The sequence below is a fragment of the Mixophyes fleayi genome, chromosome 1, assembly GCF_038048845.1.
Source record: "Mixophyes fleayi isolate aMixFle1 chromosome 1, aMixFle1.hap1, whole genome shotgun sequence".
Classification (NCBI taxonomy): Eukaryota; Metazoa; Chordata; class Amphibia; order Anura; family Limnodynastidae; genus Mixophyes; species Mixophyes fleayi.
The window spans coordinates 378633052-378640883 of NC_134402.1; positions in this window are offsets into that span (position 1 = coordinate 378633052).

Consider the following 7832-nt stretch of genomic DNA (forward strand, 5'->3'; position numbering starts at 1 on the left):
AGTACAATTGCAGTGTAAAATTCTTTATACGCCTATTATTGTTGAGAAAAAAAACATATAGAAAAATATATCCCTTTTTCTCTGTATTATAAATGAATTCAACATTATTTAAATTAGCTCCTAGTTTAAGCAGAAGTGCCCGCAATAATTCAAAGCCAATGTGAGAGGGTGTCCCCCGAAGCCTGAGAAGAGGGTGAAGAAAGATGAAAAAGGATATTCCCCGGATCGACAGTTGGATTCAGGTAAGTGCTTCTTTTCCCTTTCAGGTCCCGGCGCTGGTGAACGGGAAATGATTCAACGCCCGCCAATCATTTGAAGCATTTGAAGTTTTGGTGCCATGGCGAGCCAATCAGGCTTTGCCACGTCACCAAGCAGCACCCACACAACTGCTATTATTTAGCCATCCCTTGAGGAGTCGAGTCAGTCCAGCTGCGATGAAGAAGAGATAAGAGTTCCAGAAAGAAGAGGGAAGGTGACAAAAAAAAGAGAATACGCCAAGTAGAGGTAAGAAGATGTTGGGATCAAGATGGACAGCGGTGTGGGAGTGCGGACTGCGGCAGACAGAGGACAGGCAGCAGAGCGCTGTGTATTTCAACTGAGACAACTGGAACAAGGTAAGGCCTTCTGGCAGCCCGCGTCCAGGGCCATGCCTGCACTTTGTTCTTTCTCACATAACTCACTCTTAGGCACAAGGAATGTGGCACAAATCAGCACTAGACCTGTCCGGCAGTAGTGGGCATAAAACCCTGTGTAATTTAGTGTAATTTCAGGCTTAGCCTGTGTTCCCAAGTTAAATTCAAGATTAATATTTTCAGCTAGTAAGTTCAGGATTAGCCTGTGGCCCCATTTATTTCAGAGACTAGGCCTGTGAGTTCAGGTTGGCATGAGACAGTACCCTGTCATTGTGAGACTGCGCCGGGTCTGTCACCATTGTATTGTATTACATTTTACTTTACTGTATTGTGTGAATTTGTTTAAGTATTTTCTCTTCCAGGATTCAGAAGTCAGGTCCCCATTAAAGGTAAGTTTTTGGTATCTGTATTTCCTGTCTTTATTTTTGTGATTTATGTCTGTGACCTGTGGGGTTTAGGGTAGTATACGACACCTAGTGCTAGGAGTTTATATCTGTGCTGCATTTGGTCACATACTTTATTTGTTAGGACCAGAGCACTATTTTGTTTTTTTATAGAACTAGAGTGGGAAACACATATTAGCTGGGTTGACAGCTTTGTCTCTTGTGTCAGTTGTTTCTAGACGCCGCTCTCTGAAGTGCAGACGACCATCAAATGGAGACGGCTATTACCCAATCAAAGTGTTGTGGAGAGCTGTGCTGAGGGGTCCGGACGAACAGTCGGTAGACCACTCGTAGACAAGGTAGGAGCTTTGTATGCGTCAGTCCATTCCCAGCAGGAGAAACACCAATGTACTACAAGCTGACAACATGGTGATGTCACATAATGTTTCTTCTGACCATGACAAATTCTTATTTAATAATACTTATTAAATAAGAAGAACACAGAAAAGTGAATTGTTTTTCTCTCATATGTCAAAACCATTTATCAAATATGTATATGTAGAATATAATTGTGTATTTATTATTTATGACACAGCATATGTTTATCTGCCATATTTCTCCTAATGCTTTTCATTGTAACTTATCTGTATACATGAACTTGTTGGAAAATGTTACAAGATATTAGTTCAGTGGGAAAATGGCATATTCAAGTAGGAATTCCAGTTTTTGGTTTTAGCCAAAAAAAGGCTGAAAAACCTTTTCTTGCATTTTTGGTTAATACCTGTAAGACCCAAAATCTAATTGCTACATAGAGTGCCCAGCAGCATTCAAGACCTGCACAAATTATTAGTTAAATAAGTAAAATAATAAAAACTAATTCTAATAATTTTTTAAAAAGAACCCAATTAGGAACGCGTCAAAAGGTTGTAATGGAGGAGATGTTGACAGTCTAACATTGGATAGGCTTTTGTTTGAATGAACACGAATAGAAGGAGCTCAGATGGAGCGCAGACTTTAAGATAACAGTAAGAATTTGTATCTGGAGTGAGGGGATAGATGCTGTTTGGATCAGAGCGGAGAAGTGTACTCTGCATGTTGCATTATTGAGAAATAAGTTCAGCTGGAGTGCTATATAAAAGGCTTCTATGTGATTTCTGGAGTGAAGAGGGCAGATACTGTCTGAAAGGAGAGGTACACTCTGCTAGCCAACGGAGAGGTATATTCTACATATGACGTATCAAGGTACCTATATTGTGTTTTAAAGGATCTTTCATAATTATTGAGACTGCTGTCTGTCAGGCGCCGTCCCGCTGTCTCCTCGGGACGGCCACCTGTGTCATTGCCCAGCACCCAGACGCGGAATTTCCGGCCGCCTTGCCCGGCCTTCTGCGCATGCGTGTCCCGTTGCTAGCCAACGGACGCTACTCTATAGTCTCGGCGGCAGCTGAGACCAGCACTGTCGCCTACTAGTCTCCTATTGGTCCCTTAAACTATAAAAGGCACTTCCTGAGCACTCACCTGTGCCAGAGTATCAGGTCTTCCTGCTTCCAGCATTCTCCTGTGTTTCCAGTTCCTGCATTGTGCCTGATCTTTCTCGTTTTGCCTGTGACCATTCTGACCTGGACCGTTTGACCACCCCTTTTGGATCTCCCCGTTGTACTGCGCTACCTGAACGTTATCGACCCGGCTTGCCTCACCATCCCTCCGAATATCCTTGTGTACTTCCTATTACCAGAACGTTACCGACCCGGCCTGTCTGGTCAATCCTTTTCTTGTATCTCGCTATTGACTCGTGGAAGGACCGCGACCTGCGTGTTCCTGCAGCGGAGACCATACCTCCTTAAGGGGGTCACTGGTGAATACCAGGGGCACGTTAGATTCCGCACCTTCTTCCGAGTTGCACCAACAATAGCAGGTACGCAAATATAGTTGTGACACTGTCCCAGATACTGGGTAACAAAATCAAAGAGAGAATCACGTAAAGCTATGTAGAGACATTGTTACAATTTGTGACTGTGTTAGAAAGTCGCTCTGAGTTCCAAGTCTAAATAAGCTGATGATTATATAACATGATACAAAGAAATTATTATATGGCATAACAGTGATATTGCCTCATTAAACTTTTCTTATATTATGGTCTTATCCAATGTCTGTATAAAAAGATCGGAGAAGTCAGACTGTGGGCCTGATTCATTAAGGAAAGGAAAGCAACAAAAAAAGAGTAACTTTGCACCGTGGCAAAACCATGTTGCATTGGAGGGGAGGTAAATTTAAAATGTGGGGACAGATTTATAGTTGGGGTAGGACATGTCCTAGATCAATTTTAAATGTCAGTGTAAAAATTAAGCAAGTATTTGTGTGCTACATGAAAAAACAGACAGTATTTTCCTTATGTGCAAAATAATTAACTTATTTGCACTCCTTGCATTGCAACATGGTTTTGCCAAGGTTCAAAGCTACTCATTTTTGCTTTACTTTCCTTAACGAATCGGCCCTGTATTAATTGAATTAAAAAGTTCTATGGAGGGAATTCAATTAGCTGCGATGTTCCTTAGAACATCACGGCTGCACATTTTTACAGTGACTACTGTAAAAATCTCTGCTCAGTTTTCCTCGCACCTCTATGGGGCATAAGGAAAAATGAACGGAGAGTTCTGTTAAAATCTCTGCCCCAAAGTGCCTCTGGAATGTCTGTGGGACCCTTCACGGTAATAGAATTCTCCCCCTGAGTATACACAGGAGGAGGCCCCTATACATCTCACTACATCTTAATGGAAAACTCCTATGTGTAAGAGGGTTTGTTTTTCATCCTAGGTAGTAAGTGCACACCTACTAAGAGAAGATTTATGTAAGTATTTTATGATTAATTATTATTGTGTTTTTATATTATATGAGTTGTAATGAGATTTTATTAATTGATTTAATTAAAAGCGGTAATATTTTTATATACTTTGTGGCTTCTGCCTTCTGCCATTTATATTTCTATTATTTTGATAGACCTTAGAGTGCGCTGCATGCAAAAGTGTGGAAAATCTTTACGTTTGAAGACAGATATTGGCAATCTCCTATCTTATAGCATCCTTGGCCTACTTTACTATTTTTTTACTATTTCTCTGCTGATATATTTAATTTATTTAATATTTTTCAGGTTTTTTTTTTTTATAGAATCTGTCCATCCTGTGCTTAATTGAACCTGTTTTTTCTCCCTTTTGAATAAATGTTTTGCATTTTATTACCTTGGTCAGAGTGCACCTTGAAATTGGCTCCAAAGTGCAACATTGATGTACAAAATGGGTTCTATTAAAAGTGTAGGAACGTCTCTATCACCTTACTTAATTTCAATAACCTCCGCATGCAAAAGAATATTTCCTTTCTGTACAACTCCACATAACTACTCTGTTTGTCTCCTCTCCTTGGCTTGTGATTACTTCTGTTAACATCACTATCTTGCTCTGCAAACCCATGCATTTAACGGCATTGCCAGGACCCGGCACTTGACCCTAATGTTATCCTGTGACTGGATCACTATTAAATAACTTTTGGTAAAAATTTATTCAAAGCAAATAGCGCAGGGCACTTATTTATGTAATTGCATGTGCACTTATTTTTTGATATTGTGAGATAGGAAATCGTTATTTTTGAGACCAGGGGAAGAAATTTGTCTCTTGTTTAACCTTGCTATAGGCAGTGGCGCACGCAGGGGAGTTTCTGAGTCTCCAGAAACCCCCCCCTGCGCTAACTCAGTGCCCACCATATTGGCACTGTCATATACAGCAGCCGCGGCGTTGTCAAAGAAGCGTCCTCGGCAGTGCTGTATTGTATACCGCTTCTTTGGCAGCGCCGCGGCTGCTGTATAGGGCAGTTTTTGGGTTTTTTTGGTAAGGGGGGGAAACCCTCTGACAATCCTGCGTGCGCCCCTGATAGGATATGTATATATGTGATACAATGAGCCTGTGTTTACCAAGCCTTTGGTGTATTGTGATGTGGGGAAGTAGCTTGTTTTGGGTTTTTTTGTTGTTCTTTGGGAATTTGTATTCGGCGACTGTCTGAAGTATTCATGCCAGTCAGACCTTTTGACTTGCTAGTGGGTCTCCTGCTTCTGAAATTAGATCCAGGAAATCACAGCAAGGGTTTTAAGAATTTCATAGCCAAGTATAATTATTAGTGGCTTTGCAATGCATCTAAATATATGTTTGTGTAAATAGAGCAAATAGAGTATATCCTGATGCTAAAAATAGCATGCGTCTGAAAGGTATAAATGCACTGACTTGTACACTGAAATGTATCATTCTGATGTTCCATCTGACCTGAGCACTGATACCTTAAATCAGTGGGACTGTCCTTGTCAGGACACTTGAGCAATAAACGTCACTCTGCTTCAAAGACCTGCTTGACAACTTCTTCAATATCCTGTGACCTGGCGATTAGACCCTAAATCTAATCCGTTCTCCGGCTGATTCTGAGGTTTGGACCCAAGCTTTTCCAGTACCACTGCTCTGCCTGCTACCTGCAGTGTGTCAGTGTGATTGGCCAGGGAGGATCCATCCACAGCAACCCGGATCCATAGTAAGAGGTCCGGAGATACCAGCCCAAGTATACCAGCACAGGAGTACACTAGCAGTGACAGTTAACCAGAAGGAACGTGGCTCTGAGCGCCAAAAAAGAAATCAGTGGTGGCAGCATTATAAGCCCCTCCTACTGCGGCAAGAAGATGCATTTGGGATAACAAAAGGGAACGGTGGCAAAGTAAGCCCAGTCGGTTCCCAGCAACAACAGAAAGGGTGGCATAGACGGTCCATCCTGTCACATAACCCTAACCATTAGATTAGATTGCGATGGGTCCTGGCATTGCCGCTTTAAAACCGGAAATGTCAGTGTCGCCTTTTGAAGTGCCGTCAATTTCATTTGCTGGCATTTTCTGTAGTTGCAATTTATTCAAACCGTGTTGGAAATGTTCTGTGTGTTCTGATGGTAAGTCTGTATTTCTGACATGTCGCCCTGTTAGTTTTCGGGATTTTGATGTCGCTGTAGTTAGTGTTGCAATATCAGTATCAGAACAGTGACTACCACCGAGTCAGAGAGGATGCAAAGATCAAGCCCTAAAAATGTGCATTCCCTACCCCTTTACCATTTACATGAACTGTCAATTGAAATATTATTTTTGCACTGCTTAGCGCAACGAGCTCCGTACATGTGGAACTAAATGAGCAGTTCTGCTGTGCCTTGTCCATATTGCGCTTCAAAAGCAAGCCCCAAAGTGTGTAGCTAACAGGTGCACTTTACCTGCAAATACCACTTCTGACATCTATTTAGATATTGTTTTATTTTTCTTAAAAAATGCAACTCTGTATGTTGCTGTTTGTGTTTGCAACACAGTGTTTAACCTAATTTATGCCCCAACCGTTGCAACAATGACATATTATAAAGCCATGCAACAATAAAGTAAGTAATCACATCTGCACCATAGCAGTTAACGCTAATGCTTACTGCATGCTTTCTTTACTGATGTATTATTGCACTATAATTATTTATACCTTATTGCAGCCTTGTTAATGATCCATGCTTACTACTACCTCTGAGCTAATGCGAAAAGTGACTTATCTTAAGGCAAACCACAGCTTTCAGTGTTGAGGGGATACATATAAAACCGCCTTGTTAAAAAAAAAGCATTTTCTTTTCATACTTACTGACCTGTACACTACAAAATAATTATCCAAAGCATCAATTAACCTTCAGAAAAATACATGAGAACAGTCATATGTTGGAATATTGAGGTGAATAAATACACTTTCACCCGTAAAGAGATGTTTACTGATGAAATAAAAACAGGCAATGTAATCAAGAGGTTAATTGCGGTCATAATGTCACAGTTTAAAAATAATTACGGAACAGCAATGCTATATTAGACCTATCCCCTAAACACACAACATTAACAGACACATAACTAAAATAGCTTTACATTAGCTGTGTGTTACAGCTGTATATCTTCTGTAGTAACCTCTTACATTCAACCATCTTCTAGGCAACTATGAATATTCATTAGTATTAACGAGTGAACAGCCTCTGTACTGTCAGGAGTAGGCTTATCACGCTCCTGAAAGACAGCCAGTGACATCATCAAGCTGCTAGCTTACTTGCAGTATATTGGCTCTGGATAAACACATTATATTAGCATTGCAGTAACCTCTGCCCTCACAAACAGGTAACTCAAACATATAGATAGATAGATCATACTTGCCAACTTTTCCTAGTTGGCTTCAGGGAGATCCCAGGGGTGGTGGGTGTGCGGGGGTTGGGCTTGATGAATTGCATCATTTTGGCCCCGCCCCTAAACGATTGTCACAATTTTGGCAGGGGGCAGTGCTAAGATGACCCCGCCCCCTCGAAACTTATCTATTGCAGGGAGCGAGAACCGGGAGGTTGCCCTACTCTCCCGAGAGCATGGGAGGTCTCCCAGAAATGCGGGAGTCTCCGGGACATTTCTAGGAGAGTAGGCAACTATGCGTTAAAGAGAAACAGATAATGAATCTCTAGAGACTGAAGTGTCTTTTACATTTCTGTCTCCATTACTGAAGTCATGTTGTCTTACCTGCCAGTCTTTGATTAACTCTTGGTCTCCATGAAAATGGCCACCTTCATAGGCATCAATACATGAACATGGGGCACAATTTCTGAACTGTGTCATCATGCCACAGATGGCGAAGCCAACCACGTCTTGTACTGGCTCAGCATCAGAGAGAATGCCAGACTCTTCAGGGAGTGAGGGAGATCACCCCTATTTCAGAGAGTCTCCCTGACATTGAGAGTTGGCAAGTAT